The sequence below is a fragment of the Diuraphis noxia genome, unplaced genomic scaffold (genome assembly GCF_037042655.1).
Source record: "Diuraphis noxia isolate RWA-SAM2 unplaced genomic scaffold, SU_Dnox_SAM2 contig0001, whole genome shotgun sequence".
Taxonomy (NCBI): Eukaryota; Metazoa; Arthropoda; class Insecta; order Hemiptera; family Aphididae; genus Diuraphis; species Diuraphis noxia.
In genome coordinates this window covers 2,131,272-2,149,628 of record NW_028301711.1, presented here as the reverse complement: position 1 = coordinate 2,149,628, position 18,357 = coordinate 2,131,272, and the positions used below count along the sequence as shown (strand labels likewise).

The window sequence follows — 18,357 nt, the reverse complement described above, 5'->3', positions numbered from 1 at the left end:
TTTACATCTAAATATATTTTATTAAAATGTTTAATTCGGTAATTGAAATAACATACATTATGCAATACATTGGCGATTTTAAAAGACCTTTTATAGAAGGTTCTCAGATTGTAAAATGCAATCATATTTTAGAAATGGGTGTAAAATGTAGAAATGATGCATATATTCATATTTTAGGATTATGTCTGCAAACAAGTGATCTAAATGGAAAACCTCATGAAGTAAGTAAATTTTTTTCAGAAAATTTGTGTCTGTAATATTACTAAAAAGTCACTGAACTGTATTAAATTACATGCATTTTACATGTTGGTAAAATATAAATCTAATAATTTAGTGGTTCTTACAAAGTTAATAGTTACTATTTACTATTTTAAATGTTTTTTCTTTTACCTAGCTTGAAGTTATTGTTTCAAATACTAAGGATATTTTGTCCACAAAATGCTCATGTAAAGCGGGAACAGGAAAATGCAAACATGTTGTGGGATTAAGAGGGCGCACTAGTGAACAAAATATTGCATAATAACATGGTTTTGTACTTCAAATAATACGGCTTATTGAAGCGGTTTACAGCAAAAACACCTATTATAAAAATTGTAGAGGACAACTTTATCTAGAATCGTAAGAAGCTCAATTTTCGATATTTTTATTAATTAGTTTAGTAAATAGTCGATAAAAAGTTTAAAAAAACTTGTTAATATACTATGCGATATTGGGCGATTAGAATAATATATGTATAAAAAATCGGGCTTCTTACGATTCAAGAAAAAATTCTCCTCTACAATTTTTATAATAGGTATTTTTACTGTAAAACCCTTCAATAAGCCATATTACTTGAAGTACGAAACCACGTTTTTCGGAAAAAAAACGATTAATTTACGCCCGACATGTGTTGCGGTCCGGCGGTCGTAAACGGCGTAAACAGCGGCAGTAGCCTACGGTGTAATACCACCACCCCGCCCGCAATAACGACAGTACCGCACCATAGATCAAAACAGGTTTTCTATCGCATCGCAGCCTTGCATAGAATAAAAATACCAAGATAAGGAAATAATTATTTTAGAGATGAATATTATATTTTACTTATTTTAGTTTTCTTCGACATTCGTATTCGCGCGTATCTGAATTATATATATATAAAAACCAATTTTTCATATTTCAAGTAATGCGGCTTGTTGAAGGGGTTTACAGTAAAAATACTTATCATAAAAATTGTAGAGGAGAATTTTATCTAGAATCGTAAGAAGACCGATTTTTGATATCGTACTCCAATTGTACAATATTGCATGATAAAATAGCTAGCGATTTTTACTTTTTATACACTAATTTTTAACTAATCAATAAAAATATCTAAAATCCGACTTCTTGCGATTCTAAATAAAACTTTCCTCTACGATTTATATGATAGGTATTTTTACCGTAGACCGCTTCAATAAGACGTATTTCTTAAAGTACTAAACCATGTTTTTATGCCATATTTTGTTCACTATTATTACGCCCTTTTCATAAAGATAAAAAGATTCATGTGTAAATCCAATAAAAACATTGCTATACAAAATTGCCAAACATTATTTTGGTTAGTAATGTATGTAGATTATAATAAAACAGTTACTACAATTTTTGTTTTCAACTTATTTTGATAAGTCATAAATCATTATAATGATATCGGAATAATTAGGTATATAATAAAAAAAATCCAAATTAAATTAAATTTTATAACATTTATTGTACATTATAATAATATATTCTACACAAATTATAAATATTCAATTATTACAAATAAAATTTCATATTTTATGACTATAGCTTATTCATAAGTACCTATTATAATTATTTTAATTTCTTAATATGTAATTGTATAATTATTAATTGTACAATTAATTATAAATTATTTTATAAATATTAAAATATGAAATGCATTAAATATCACATTAAAAATATAAAATTACAAATTTCTAAAACTTATAATTAACAAATGCGTTAATAAATTCTTAAAAAAATAAAATGCAACTACCTGTTATGAATAAATGTACAAAAGATTTAAATTAACATGCATAAAATATTATTTTAAAATATAAAGTAAAATGTATTGTTTTATTTTGGAACAGTGGACACGGGACAATAATCTAAATGTATATTTTCTAAAGCTGACCTATGTTTTTTTTTTTTTTTATATACACAATTTTATACTGGCGTATGCTATTATAACAATTATCAAAATGATTAAATATTTGTTGGTATATACAAATTCATACGTCTTATTTAATAATATCTAATTTAGTAATTCATCTTGAGTATTTAATTCTGAAATTATTTTATTAAAAGCTTCTTTATCAAATTTTAGATTTTTAATTTCGTCTAAATGAATAGGTTTCGGAAAGCGTTGATGAAGTGTAATATTGCAACATGAATCGTTTAAAATACTTAATTCTAAAGGAAGTGTTACAAATGACGACTCTACAATTTGTTCTGTTATTAATACGCCTTTAGTCGTATGAGCTTGACACCCAGCTTTCAAATTTTTTTAATGTTAGTTTACGAATAAAAGATCGATTATTACATATTATTGTAACTGCAGTAGGGTTTTCTCATACAAAGTACCAATTATTTTTGAAAAATGATGCGTACCAAAATTCTTTTTTAAATTCCGTGATAAAAGTATCACATTGCGTAGGTTTACTTATAGAATTTTTTAACATTTCTGTTACACAAGTGGGATCAGTGATACTATTGTGTACGATTTCATTGAAACCACAAACAAAAATGTCAGCAACTATTAAACAGTTATTGATATTTGACCAAATAAAATATTTTGTAACTACATCGTCCGTTAATAAATACATTGGATTTTCAGCGATATGTATGAATTGCCCGTGTTCATTGATTGGAACGTATATAGGTAGAATGTAATACAATTTGAAAATTTCGGTGATGCATAGTGGCATTTTTATTGAAAATATGATTCTATCGTTCAATGGGTGAAGGTCAATGTGTATTATTTTGTATATTTCTTGTATATTTTCTTCATTAAATTTAATAGGGATTTGTAAATTGTTTGATAGAATATTTTCTATTCGTTTTATTTCTGATAATAATTGATCTGGTGTAATTATAAAAACGTCTAATTTATTTGTTTGGACATTTGAAATCATTCTTTCTAACCTCGATATAAATATATCTAATTCAAATATATTATTTTCAATTAGAGATATTAATCTTAAAATAATAATTTGTTTTTGGTCGTCTACTAATTCAATATTCATGTTATTAATAATTGTTTCAATTTTTTTAAGATTTTTATTAAATAATAATTTGTTGTCATTAAATGTTGTTATGGTTGCATTGAAATTTGTTACTGTACTCCTTAAAATAGATACTTGGTCTTGAACTACGTGTATCATATCTTTTTGATCGTTCTCTAATTTGTTAATCGAACTATCATACCTTCGTACATCATCAGCATCGGCAATACCGAACATCCACTGTAGGGCCGAACCTCCAGACTCAAATGATCGCTTAACCTTTTTGCTATGCCTAGCCATTTGTCGAATAATATGTATATCACATCTATTTTTTTTACATGATTTTCTAACTGATTTAGAGTTATTTGGTAAGTGTTATTAATTGCATGTGGGTCAATTGCTTTTAACATACTTTTTACATCACTAAGGCTATTTATTAAATATTTTAAATCTATGAATGTATTTATGGTCCAACTACTTTTACACAATTCACCTTCCCCTAATATCTCGTACTGCAATCCTGGACTATTAGTGGTAAGAGTGAGGTTGAAAAATGCATCGTCTTGATTTGTACTGGAAATAATATGATTGATCAGCAGCAACTGCAATAGCACGGTACGACAAATCATGTTGCAGACATCCATTTTCATTGTAACAAGACTATAATGAACATTTAATACAATTATAATACTATTATAATAATAAAAAAAATATTAGTATGAAGTATATAGGTGTATACGTAATAGGTACTTACTTTATGTTTAGTATTTCAACGTTATATTATAATAGGTACCAGTTTGACTGAATTGTATTGTAACAAATATGATAGGTGTAAAAAATAAAAATATAAATTTAAATAAGTAACTCAAGAGTAAGTTATAATATGCACACAAATTACAAGTATTCACAATAGCTAGCTCTGCTATACTGATTAATGATTATAGTTGTCTGGCTGTCTTTTTACACAAAATTAATGTGGAAAGAAATTATTCCGATATCGTATAATTGTTATTTTAAATATTATTATGGTATAAGTAAGTATAAAAATCAAACGCTTATAATATGACATTTAATTTATAATAATTATATAGTATATTATACCTAATGGACAATAAATGTTATGCCATTTGATATGATTTAATATAATTTATGATTATCAGGAGACGTTCATTAACGTCTTATTCAAATTTAATTATTAGCTTTATAGTTTAGTGTATTTAGTTGATACGTGACGCCCAATGTAAGTAGATAGGTATATATATAGTAGGTATATATGCCATCATAATATATTATATGTGACATTGTAAATGTGTAACTACAGTGAATATTCGATTAACTCTGATCTGTGATTTGTGTTGTTTAAAAATTGATTTACTTATAAAGTTACAAACATGTTCAAAGCAAATAATAAACCACACAATTTGTATATTTTGACTAATCGTTCAAAAGTTAATTTACTCGAAGCAATAAAAATGCTTAAAACTCCGCATAAAGTAACCAACACTGTTGAATGTTCAAAACTTGAGCCACATCCTGGTAAGTGGTACATTTTTATAGAATATAATCAAACGAAATTAATGTCAGATGGCATCGAGTGGCAAGCGACAGGCACGAATTTATTACCCAATGATAAAAAACCTATTATGAAAGCGGAATACTTTGCGTCAGAAAATGTTTACAAAAGTGTCTTTAAGTTAACTGGAAAACATCAATATAATGCTACTTTGGTCAACTATACACAATCATCAAACTTAAAAATTATTGACCCACCGAAAAATGAAATCCAAAAACCACAGTTTGTTTCTAGAAAAAGGTCAATAAAAAATATAATGAAAGATCGTTTAAAAAAATTAAAAAATTCGATGAACGAAGGAACTGTGAATGATCAATCTAATATTGAACAAATAAGGTAATCACGGATATATTTCAAAACTATAAAATATTATTGTGTCATACAAACTTTTTTTTAGAAACAACAATTTTGACCCACGTACTTTAGGAGCCGACTATTCCCTTCCAGGTTCATCATCTACTTCTACACTTGATTGGTAATATACTAATTATTTTATACAACATAATTATGTTCTACCTTTAATTTATATATAAAATCAATTATTTATTCATTAATCATTTTATAGTTCTACTATTCACCCATTCCACCATTTAGATCATGTTTTACACGAAGATGATGTAATTGAGTCATCTGAATTTAAAGCTAATGTATCTCAGAAGATATCAATTGAAATACAAGATATGTATGAATTATACAGTATACATGTATTAAAAACCTATACGTTTTAAACAATTTTAATTTTTATAATAATTATTTTATACATAGAAATATTCATAATGAACCACTACGTACGCCAAGTACACAATGTGAGACACCATTAATTATTAGTAGTACACCATCCAACAATACTTATATAAATTTCAGCGATTTGGAAATATTTGACATGGAAAGTCATTATCTTAATACTTGTGAAAGTACTTATAGAAATCCGTAAGTTAGACACTATACAATATTGGTTACTGAAAGTTGTTAACACTAAAAAATGCCCTATTATTATTTTAATGCGTTGTAAGTTATTACATTATTGTTATCAATATTAAATTGGGAAAAATAATTATAACTTTGTTACTTAAAATGACTTTGTATATTTAGATGTGAAGGTAATGTACTATCAATTGTAGAAACTACAAAATCCGCTGAAGAACATCCAACTATAAACGAAGACATTTACACTAGTCATACTAATAGGTAAATATAATTTAAATGATTGTGATTTTGGTTTGTACCTAATTAAGAAATAAAGTAATAAAGTAAATTTTTTTAATTTATTAGTACAACTACTGAAAACTTATTTAAAGGACGACGAATGGTAGAAGTTTATCATATTTTCAATCAGATTCAAAATACTGTTCATGTAAATTACATCGGTTGTTCGTTTTTAGATATGACTTTAATAAGTGAAAAACAATTTGGATTTAGAACAGTGTTTAAATTTATTTGTAAAATGTGTAACGTGATATCATACATTGAATCTGAAAAAAAAAACCCCGATACTTATATGCCAATCAATCAATCAGCAGTAAGCGGCACTATTGGTATTGGTATTGGATATAGTCAATTATCAGAGTTGTGTGCTGCAATGGATATTCCATGTATGTCTTCCAATACATTTCTAACCGTTCAAGAAGATATTAGTCAACAAATTCATATAATCGCTGAAAGAGAAATGCAAATTGCTGGCGAGGATGAGAGACTGCTGGCCATAGAGTCAGGTTCAATTGATACAGATGGTACGCCAATGTGTACAGTAGTGGCTGACGGACAATGGTCAAAAAGAAGTTATAAAACTAATTATGATGCATTGTCTGGCGTAGTAAGTTCTAATAAACTTTAGTTTTTAGTCAAATCTTTATAGATACCGGTGAGAGATATAAGCGCCAAATTGAGATAATAAAAAAAAGTCATATGGTATGAAAGCGCCAAAGTCTATAGGTAGGTTAGGTATAGGCCTAATAAATATTCAATTTAGAACTATATCGTTATGTTTATAATTGAAATTTATTTTTTTTTTAATTGATAAAATCAAACGATTTATTAAAATTATTTAAAGGTACCTTTGGCGCTTGTGTCCTACAATTTTTGACGAAAATGATATGTAATTTGTGTATACCTTTGACGCTTATGTCATACAGCCATAGATACAATAGCTTTTTATAGGCACGATAATACAATAAATTATGTTATGACCTGTTTTAATTTTACAGGCAACCATTATTGGATATAAATCAAAAAAAATTTTGTTCATCGGAATTCGTAACCGGTATTGTGCTGTTTGCCAAAGAGCAAAAAATAAAGGTTTAACCATATCTAAGCATACTTGTTTTTTAAACTGGTCAAAAGGAGCTACAAGTATGGAAGCAGATTCAATTGCAGAAGGTTTTAAGCGAAGTGTGGAATTACATGGATTGAAATACAATAAATTAATAGGTACCTATAATAATATGGATATGTTTATACAAATAATGTGTACATGATATTATATTGCCATACGTGGGTATATATGTGTTATAAACATATTTATTTTATACCTATAGGTATAAGCGATATTTCATTTATATTAATATTTTAATATTGTGTAAAAGGTGATGGTGATTCTAGTGTGACCAGTGGCGTATCCAGGATTTATTTTACGGGGGTGTTTTGAAATTTAAAAGACATTTGGAAGGTGGGGGCTCTGCCCCCCACACCCCCTGAATAATATAAACAAGTACCATTAATTGATGTAAATTATTATATTAACGGAAATAATTATAATAAGTATGTGTACAATTTACAAGTCATATTAAACTTTTATTTTATTATACAAATCACAAAAATAAATGATTATAATAATAATATAAATTGAGAACCTAGGTGAATTTTAAGCGGCGGGATTGGATTGCAAGTCCATCAATAACCTCTGCCGTAGATATAGGTATATCTCTATGGATATTCATTAAAGCTAGACCATTCAGCCTGTTTTCTCCCACGGTATTTCTTAAATAAGTTTTAAGTCTACGGAGAGTTGAAAAGGAACGTTCACTTGTAGATGTGGTGACAGGAAATGTTGCTAAGATAACCAACAGCCTGTGAATCGTAGGAAAAATAATAGAATTACAGTTATTCAATGCATCTATCACATGTTTCGGAGTGGAATTTTTAATCTGTTGCTTCCAAACCAAAAATTCACCCTTTGCACTTTTATCATCAACTACAATATCCTCTGCATATATTTTTATAAGTTCAACAAAATTTTCTTCATCATCATCTTGAACACTCAGTAAACAAGAAAAATTTTTAACAAGTGATTTATGAGCTAAAAATCTATCTCTTAATTGGTTTGAAAAACTGTCTAAAAATGGAATGTATATTGATAACCTAAAATATTCTTCACTGGAGTTTGTGGTGAAGTTTGATCTATGGTTTTGATTCTTTGTAAGTCTAGGTACGGTGATTGCAACTCCCATGGTTTCGCATTTTCTGCTTACTTCAGTATAAATTTCTTTAAACTCTGCTTCAGCTTTTCTTCTTAAATCCATTGCTGTGTGAGTCACATCTTCGGCTAACTCCATAGCTTTAACCAAGTCCAAGTTTTCTGTTTGTAACTGGCGACTTAAAGGCAAGCTAATTGAAAGTACTTTGGCGAGAATATGAACAGTTAATAAAAACTCTCCATTTTTTATGGAACACAGTAAATTATTACTTTTTGATGATGTTTCTCTATCTACCCAATTGGAAATTTCTTCTAAAGCTTCAATAACTGAGTCAAATAGTTCTAAAAACACCATTACTGATTCGTGTCGTTCCACCCATCTAGTGGGACATAAATCCTTTAGTTTTTTTTTCTTGTTTTCTGGTGCAATTTCGTCAATTGTTTTTTTCAATACATTTTGCCTTTTAGGCGTTTTAAAAAATACATAAATAGCTTGTAATGTACCTGTGGCATTCCGGATTGATTTTATGTTACAAGCATCCGATATTGCTAAATTTAATGAATGTGAACTACAATGAGAGTATACTGCTAATGGATATGACCGCCTTACAACTGCTTGTACGCCATTAAAATGGCCACGCATAGCGGAGGCCCCATCGTAACCTTGCCCACGTAAAAAATTTAAGTCTAGACCAATATTTTTTAAGCTGTCTATCAAAACTTCGGCCAAACCATTGCCTGTAACATCAACAACAGGCACAAATTTGAGAAAATCTTCTCTCATCATATTGGTATCACTATCATAATATCGAACACAAAGGCTGAATTGTTCTATCCCGGAAATGTCACATGTTTCATCAGCTAAAACTGTAAAACATTTTGCTTGGTTAATTTTATTTACAAGTTTCTTAATAATGATAGAACCAATAATATCAATTATTTGATTTTGAATTACTGAACTCGTGTATGTAGCATTTCGTGGACAATTTTGTAAGCGCTGTCGAAATATCTGATCTCCTCCATTTACACGATACCTAAGTAATGCTCGGAAATTTCCATCATTTTCTGAAGGGAATGGAGTTTCAAATTGAATAGGACCATAATCCTTATGACCTCGCAGTGCTATCCCTTGCCGCCCACATACTAAAATAGTTTCAATTATTGGTTGGATAAATAATCTATTTTCTTCAATCTCAAGTTTTAACTTTGTATCAAGTTGAACAGCAACAGAAACTTGTTTGTTATTGAATATATTTAAAAATCCGTTAGCTTTCTCCATAGCAGTCAAATGATATACCAAACTTTGATGTTTATTAAACTTCTCAACTGCACAATTCCAATTATTATATTTTTCACAAACCAATTTTCCAAGCTTTTGGTATTTTACTTCATCGGTACCAAATAATACACAATATACACAAAATGCACCATCTAAAGACTTTGAATAAGATAACCATTTCCAGTTATAAAACCATTTATTTTGAAACTTCAAATTTCTTGACCCACTAGCAGGATACTTATAATCGGGACTAGGACGTGACAAATTACACAAGAACTCAAACTTCTCAGTATCATTTATCTACAAAAATATATACATTTTAAATCACAATATGTAATTTTTATATTAAATTATATAAAATATCATGCAAACTGTTTAAAAGCAGAACAATCACCCGTTCAGTCATACAAATTAATAAATGTCAGTCCAGAATAATAGATATTATTTTTAAAAATGCATCCAATATGTTTAGCGAGCAATAAATAATTGTTATATCATAAGTGAAATGTTCTACTACTTACAGCACTTTTATCAACTGTTGTACTGTTTTAAATTATTTAAGAATATAAAAGTGGATTTTTTTTAACAATTCAATAAAAAAAGCAATACCATACCAATGCAATGTGATTTTGATCTTGAAGGAAAGCATATTAATTAAGCGAAATATAATTTATAAAAATTTCAAGCAATAATAAAAAATGAATGTAAATGTATACTACCATACACAACAATAATCTAAACCTATAAATATAATAATTATATAATACTCCCCTGAGAAATAAAATGTAAATACAATTGTAGGTATCCATGTTCAAAAAAATATATTTTACAATAAATTTTAAGCTGCAATATTTGTATTTGCATATTATGTGTACCCACATTGGTCAATGAATACATTTTGGAATGCAGTTTGGATATATTATATCTAAGATACACTCTTATATAATAATTCATGTTGCCTAAAACATTTTTTAATTTTATATTTTAGCCAAACCATTAATATTATAATAAAAAATAAAAATATTCATCATTAATCTTAAAAAAATTCATTCAAATACTATTCACATATTTCACAATATGGCTTGATTATAAGTAAATTAACAGTAAATACCTAATTGAGAAACAAAAATAAAATCTTAATTTTTTTTTTACCTGATGGCGAGGTCGACCAATAATTAAACCAATATCTGAATCAGTCATAGTCACTAAAACATTACCTTCACTGGTACCTACTAGTCATATTTGACATGTTACACTGCAATTTAAACAAAAAAAATAACAGTTATTTCTTTATGTTAAAAAAAAAAAAAAAGCATAGTAATATAAACAAATGCTTACTTGATTATGTGCTATATTTTCACAATCAATAGTTGTATTATTTACTGATACATCAGACTGAGTAAATACATTTTTTGAATTGGAGTCATTGTAAATCTATCAAAACAATAAAATTAAAATATTGACAAACTATACTTCTGTAAGAAAAACTGAAAACTACTTGTGTAACTTGTGTAACTTGGACGTCACTGTTTTTTTCACTTTCCGCTTTAAGTTTTTTTTGAAAAAATGTATGTATTTGGCGTTGTCTCTTCTTAACATTATTAGAAGAATCCATAATTGTAAAATATGTTAATCATAAACCATTAACAGTAAAACGAGTTAGTCAAATTAATTTGAATTTTAAAACATTTGTCCACAGAATAATCATAATGGGATATCACTCGATATCAGAATATCACGACTGTTAACAGCAGAAACCGTTATCACTAGACTAAATGTAAATATTATGAATGCGAACTAACCAACTTTATTTTGATTGTGATAGTCTGTTAAGGAGCGGATGGTAACACTGTAACAGCGTTTTTTAGGTAGTGTATAATTCAATAAAAGCTAGCTGAAACTTCAAAACACAAATAAAATACTTACTTTCGTCTTTCATAGAAATCCGGTCAAATGAGTAAATTCAGAGTTTGGTGAAAATATAAAAAAATACGGATGATGGGGGGTGTTCTAACACCCATATCACCCCCCCTAAATACGCCCCTGAGTGTGACAAAAAGGCTCTCGGAAATGATGCCCTATGGACCTACATTTCGTGTTCAAAAAATAGAATGCCGTAATCATTTGTTAAGAAATTATGGAACAAAATTATCGTTAGGTACTTACCAAAAACACCAAATATCCTATCCATTTAAGAAAACATGTTCAAAGTAATTTAATAAGATTCAGAACTGCAATTGTTAAATCAATTGAATATCGCAACAAATTAATCGATCAATCTGACAATGATAAACGTTTAGGTATATTATAACTTTTTATAATTTATACTATATTATTGGGGTCGACTTGCCAAAAAATTTTCAACAAATTAATTATACGAAAATAAAAAAATAATTATAGCAAAAACCAATATGTAATTTTAAATTATTATGAATACACGTCTTTATAGATATAATTTTTACAATATTTAGGATATTTTTTAAAAAATAGCTGTCCGACTGGTATATTGCTTATTTTGTACCTATATTGTTTGCAATGCATTTTGATCCCTAATAATACCATTTATGAATATAATCAAATATTAATTAATATTTTTGTTAACAAGTATAGGTTTACGTAAGGATATTTTAAACAGTTTTCACCACATTTTGGGTTCCCATGTTCGGTGTGAAAAGTATTTCTGCACAGGACCCAAATTAAATGAGCAAAACTTTCTTCATGATGCTGAAAAATCGAAATTTATAGACGAAATTTCGCAGTTAGCTAATCGATTAGTAACTAATGTCGACAGTTTGCTAATGAATGTGGATAACAATGTTTGTGAGCAATTTAATAGTATAATAAACAAACATTTATCAGGTAAACCGATCAGAATGTTTTGAATATATCTGTAAATATTTTATATGTATATATCTAATACATTTATGGAGATAAATATAAACATTATTGTGACTCTAGGTAAACGTATCAATTTTTCTCAGCGACAATCATACAACACTAGAGTTGAAGCTGCTGTTGTATCTTATAACACGTCAGGAGAGTTTCTTAGAAAATTACACAAAAACGTAGTTAATGACTTAAGTCCAGGTAAAAATAATCACAATTTATAAATCAGTGAAAAATAATAATTATAATATTCGCCTTCTGTAGGAGATATCGGAAAAAAATATTTGAAAACGAAGAAAATGAAAAGTGAAAATAGAAAATGTAAAAAGCTCCTTTTTCCAAAAAAAGTCAAAAAATTTTCAAAACAGGCGGGACCAGATCAACATTATGGCTTGGCTGAACCGTTACTCGATAATATACCTTCGAATGAACTGGAATCAAAAAAAAGTGCATTCATTCAGTCACTTTACTTGGACAATGACAAACGTCTAGAATTAGAAATTAAAACTAGAGAACAGGCAAATTCACAAATTTGGCACACAGAAAGAAGAAACCGAATAACTGCTTCAAATTTCTAACTACATTGTGCAAGTCGACGGTTTACGATATTTTGTACAGGTCATTTACTTCCAGATCAACTGAGTATGGTAAAGCAATGGAGAATAAAGCTAAAAACGTATTTGAAAACTATTTTGAATGTACTGTTTAATGAACCTTGTGGTCTTATAGTGGATGAAGATTTGCATTATTTAGCTGCTTCTACAGGTAAAATAATAAAAAAATAATTACATTTAATAAACACTAAGATGTATATTGTATATTTTTGAATAAGTTATATTATATTTTATCGATAGATGGTCTTGTGGGAACTGATTATGTCGTCGAAATAAAGTGTCCATTTACAGCTAAAGACAGTTCCAGCTTTATTGAAGCCGTAATGAATAAACAAGTAAAATTAAATAATAAAAATATAAAATATAGAATAGGTACAATATTTTTAAATATTATAATATAATAAATTCTTAGATAATATGTTGTCGTATTCAAAATGAAAATGAAATGGAATTGAAAAAAGAACATAATTACTATTATCAGATTCAAGGCCAAATGCACATATCGAAAAGAAAATTTTGTTATTTTGTAATATACACCGAAAAGTGGTTTAAGGTTCAAATTATTGAATACGATGAATCATTTTGGTTGGATAAAATGATACTCAAACTTGAGGTGTAAGTATTTTTAGGAGTCCCTTGATTTTGACAACGTAATATTATAATACACATTATATGATTTTTCGCTTAAGATGACGATATTTTTATTTGGTCTCTAGGAAAATTCTACTATATGCTAATTATTAATCCTCATTGTTTCATTATTTTTTTACAGTTTCTACAAAGAGTGTTTACTACCGGAAATTGTAAATCCACAGTATGGAAAGCGATTTTTAATTAATGATATTAAAGAACCGGCTTATATACTTAACAATTTAAAAAATAAAATAAAATAAATACGTTATCTATTATATAAATGAACAAAATGAATTACAAAACTCTGTTTGTTATGTATTATAATAAATTATACTTATAGCGTTAATAAATACATTTATGAACTCATATCAACGATTTTTTATTATATATAACATTTGGTAAAAGTGTTTAAAATAGTTAAAACATAAGAATCTACAAAAATATATGTATATTTCATTAGGATTTCCTGATTCAGAATTTGCTATTCATACATTTGGGTGACATGAAATACCAGAAATTCAAAATGAAAAAAAATTATCCATTTCAGAACAACATCTATTAGATTATATTTTATTAACAAATAGTTCTGTACTATTTAATGATGAAGATGAGTACCTTATGTTGATTGATAGTAAATCACAAGATGAAATTGATTTTTTTTATACAAATGTCCATGTTGATAGAAAAAAAGTTGAACAAATGTGTTCTAACACATATCAACAAACTGGTTTTTTATGGTTAAAAGAAAGAAAAATTAGGATAACAGGTACTACTGCTTACAGTTTTTTTACTTACTCAAATAACAAAAACCCGGATTGGGAGTTTAAGGTTAAGCAATGCTTGATGTCAAACTTTTCTGGTAATTATGCTACAAAATTTGGGAAGGAAAATGAACCTAAGGCCAGAATTTGTTTTGAAAAAAATTATGATGTGGAAGTTCTTAAATTAGGTTTCATAACTAATGTTAAATGTCCTTGGTTAGGATTCAGTCCCGATGGTTTTATTTTATTAAACAACCAATATTGTCTTCTGGAAATAAAATGCCCAGTCAAAGGACGTACATGTTATGGTGCAGATTTAATAGCTCAACTTAAGTATATTGAAGTTAAAAATGAAAAGCTATTTTTGAAAAAAAAGCATAAATTTTATGCTCAGATTCAGCTTGGATTATTACTATGTAATATAAAGATGGGTTTATTAGTGATTTATGCAGAAATTAATGACTCTATAATTGTAATTAATGTTGAATTTGATACATTATTATTGTAAAATACTTTTTGAGTGTTTAAAAAATATTTATTTTGAAAAAATCCTTCCTAGTTTAATAAAACATCTTGAATAAACAATAAGTATCTTTATTTTCAAAAACTTTTTAACATTTATATTTTAGTTTATATAATACAAAACCTATGTCAAAATGTTAACTTAATATTAAATATTAATAAGTTATTAACTGTTCATTTTTAAAATTGTATAATTATATGTTATTGTTTTAAATATTAAAAGAAGTAAAATGTATATTTAACTTTGGTTTTGTTCTAAAATTATTCATTGTATATTTGCTTTTATTTAAAGCATGTAATTATTCATTATTAACTATTTCAGAAGTATTAAATCCACCTTCAGAAATTATTGGACGAGATATATTAACCACACCTCCAATAACGACCATTATCTTACTAACTTTTGGAGTAAGAGCCCATGGAATTTTATTTTGAAAAAACTTAAAAATTGTTATTCACTGTATTGTTCTTTCTACATGAACTCGAGCTCTGGCTATTTCTGTGTTGAACATACCATCTTCTAGTAGAAGTTGCTTATTTTTGCCAAGAAAAGGGGGTCTGTGTAGAATTAAACCACATTCTGAACATTCTTTTTCAATTAAAAACCATTTGTCAACCATTATTCCATCACCTTCTGTACACATATCTAAAATACAACTTTCATTCAAAATGTGCTTATCGCTAGCTCTTCCACCATACATTTTACTGATGAAAGTTATCAAACCATCTGGTGCAATTCCTATCATACATTTTATGGTATTATATCCTTTATAATGAGAATAAGTCCTTATTTTACATGACAAACATTATGGGCGTTCTACTCTAGTCTCTGTACAATCGAGAATCACTCTAGTATTAGTAAAGTTATCAAAGCATTTAGGCATATTTCTTTGAATTACTTTCTTAGGAGACCAAATAATCAAATTTTTAAAAACTAAATATAAGAGGTCAATTGTTTCTAGAAAATAATTCGTACAGCAAGAATTAGATATACCAAAAATACTCCCAAACTCACAAATCGTCGTTGACACGAAAAAACCTCCTATGTGCCAAATTTTCGATTTTGAGATATTGGTATCCCTGGATTCAGAAAAAATAGGCGGTCATTTTGATAAAAACTCCTATGTGCTATCTCCATCGTAGAATTAATGAAAAATAATATACAATTCCTCCTATGTGTTACCAACCATAAATCGTTTATGAAATACCTCCTATGTGATTAAAAATTTGGTCAAAATTACATTGGAGATATTGGCATGCAGAGTAGATGTAGTGTCGTGTATGAAATATGCACATGGGAGATTTTTCCATGTTCATAAATGATAATAACAATTTAATATTAATATCAATTGATAATGATATCATTACATTAATACATTAAAAATGATGTAAAATTAGTACAGTATTTTGAAGTTGGCCTTTCAACATTTCAACCTTTCAACTAACGAAAAGGTTTGAATATTATGTAAGTAAACTTTTATAATTATATAATAGAACATTATAATTACATGAAAAAAGTCTCAAATGAGTAGGAACATTATATTTTGTCATGAATTTGTGTATTTTACTATGCTTAATATATGTTGTTGATTATTAGCTGTACTATATTATAATAAATTGTAATATGCACATTTTTAGATCACTATGAATCGTGGAAAAAAATTAGTTGGAATGGTTGAAAAAAAGTCCAATACCACAACAAAAAATTGTATACTCATCAAGCACAAAAAAAAATGAAAATGTAGAAACCATGTATTAAAGCCAGTCATAGATAAAGAGTATCACCCTTTCTATGACAATTTGCCACATTCTAAAGATCCAAAAAATAATAAAATATAAGACTTCAATAAATATACTTAAATATAAAGTTAATATGACAATAATAAATTTTATTTTATTATGATGACTGAAAAAGTGATAACTATTTTTTATTTTGTATTATAATTTTCTATAATTAGTTACCTATAAAACAGAAAAGTGAGAAACTATGTTTTTTTTTCAACTATGATAAGAAAATAAGAAATCCAAAGACTGGTTACTATTACATTATTATTTTTAACTTTTACCTTATTTGTTATAATTCTAAAAAGTATATTTTAAGTATTTTGAGTAACTATAATTTGTTATTTATTTTATTACCAGGACTGAAAAAGTGGTTAACTATTTTTTATTGTTTTTTTTGTTGTAATGTTTTATATTTTATAATTAGTTATATCTTATAAAAGTTAACAATTATGTTTTGTTAGTACATTGATAATATTATAAATATGAATTTTAAAGTTATTTTGTTTTATTATGTTAAGTATTTTATACAAGTTTATTATAATTTGTTAATAAATATTTATTTCTTAGATAACACAACTTAGTTTTTTTAATAAAATCGTTCAAAATAAGTCTTATTAGTATTTCTCTGGCACCAACTATTATTCAAATAACCTCCTATTTACTGTTTGGCAAAAAAAGATTGATTAACATAACCTCCTATGTACTGTTTGGCAAAAAAGATTAATTAACATAACCTCCTATGTGATGAAATATTGACAATTTGTTAAATAAATACATATATATTAAGTTTTTTACTTCAATTTTTTGCAGAATAAAAATGTATATTTTATTACGTTTTTTAAATGTATTTTCATTAATCATTGATGATTCGTGATTTTTTAAAACGTTTTTCGTCTCTCCTGAAAAATTAGTTTTAAGCACATGGGAGATTTTTTCGTGTCAACGACGAAATGTTAAGTCTAATTTTAGCTTCATGAAAGTCATAGTAATTCGCTCCCTCAGATCAAGTTTAAAATGTATATTGTACTGCAATTTGTTTATGACTAATTGTGATATCTTGGTAATTTGATCCAAATATTTCATTTTAGGTATACCAGTAAGTGCATTCAGATTGGAATCTGACCTAATTAGTTCCATAATATTCATTGTTGCAAAAGACATCTCAGATAGATCTGTAAGAGTATCAACTTGAATTTCCTTATCTTGTGTTTTATTTGATAAAGAAGAATTAGTTGTTGAATTTGACAAATCTGCTGACTGAGTGGGTGTAGAACAAATTATTCTTGTAAATTTTGAACACAACATTTCACATCCAAAATTCACTTGGATATTCTCTTTGTCAGCAGTGTTTTCATCATTGTTAATTAATGATTCAGACTCAAACTTCTTATCTCCAAGGCCAATTTCATTACTGATGTCAATATTTTCAATGGGCTGCACAATACTATTATGGCTAGACATAAGAACTTGTAGGTTATTTTATACTTTTAATAGGTGGGTATGTAATATAATTCATTAGCGTTTAAATTTACTTCATAAAATTTAGACTTCGGCGTGAAGCTCTCTGAGCTCTCTCAATTTGTTTACGCAACACAGGGCTTTTAATTGTTTTGTCAAAATTACGTTTGGGTAAATTCTGTGATGGCAATGCAG

At 27.4% G+C, this 18,357-nt stretch overlaps 4 pseudogenes across 1 annotated transcript in view; 1 reads left to right on the top strand and 3 right to left on the bottom strand.

Moving 5' to 3' along the window:
• LOC149059276 (uncharacterized) overlaps positions 1-13,896 on the top strand; it is a 282,105-nt pseudogene extending 268,209 nt beyond the window's left edge. Inside the window, exons 9-18 of the transcript XR_016190914.1 lie at positions 6,111-6,625; positions 7,017-7,239; positions 7,395-7,407; positions 11,549-11,803; positions 12,114-12,362; positions 12,462-12,590; positions 12,654-13,154; positions 13,244-13,338; positions 13,416-13,618; positions 13,776-13,896. The product of XR_016190914.1 is annotated as an uncharacterized LOC149059276 (transcript). The remainder of the gene's footprint in view (positions 1-6,110; positions 6,626-7,016; positions 7,240-7,394; positions 7,408-11,548; positions 11,804-12,113; positions 12,363-12,461; positions 12,591-12,653; positions 13,155-13,243; positions 13,339-13,415; positions 13,619-13,775) is intronic.
• LOC149059278 (uncharacterized) lies at positions 2,168-3,883 on the bottom strand (annotated as a pseudogene).
• Positions 10,590-11,137, bottom strand: LOC149059277 (uncharacterized; annotated as a pseudogene).
• Positions 13,897-15,218: 1,322 nt separating the features above from the next.
• On the bottom strand, positions 15,219-17,841 carry LOC149059275 (uncharacterized; annotated as a pseudogene).
• Positions 17,842-18,357: the final 516 nt, after the last annotated feature.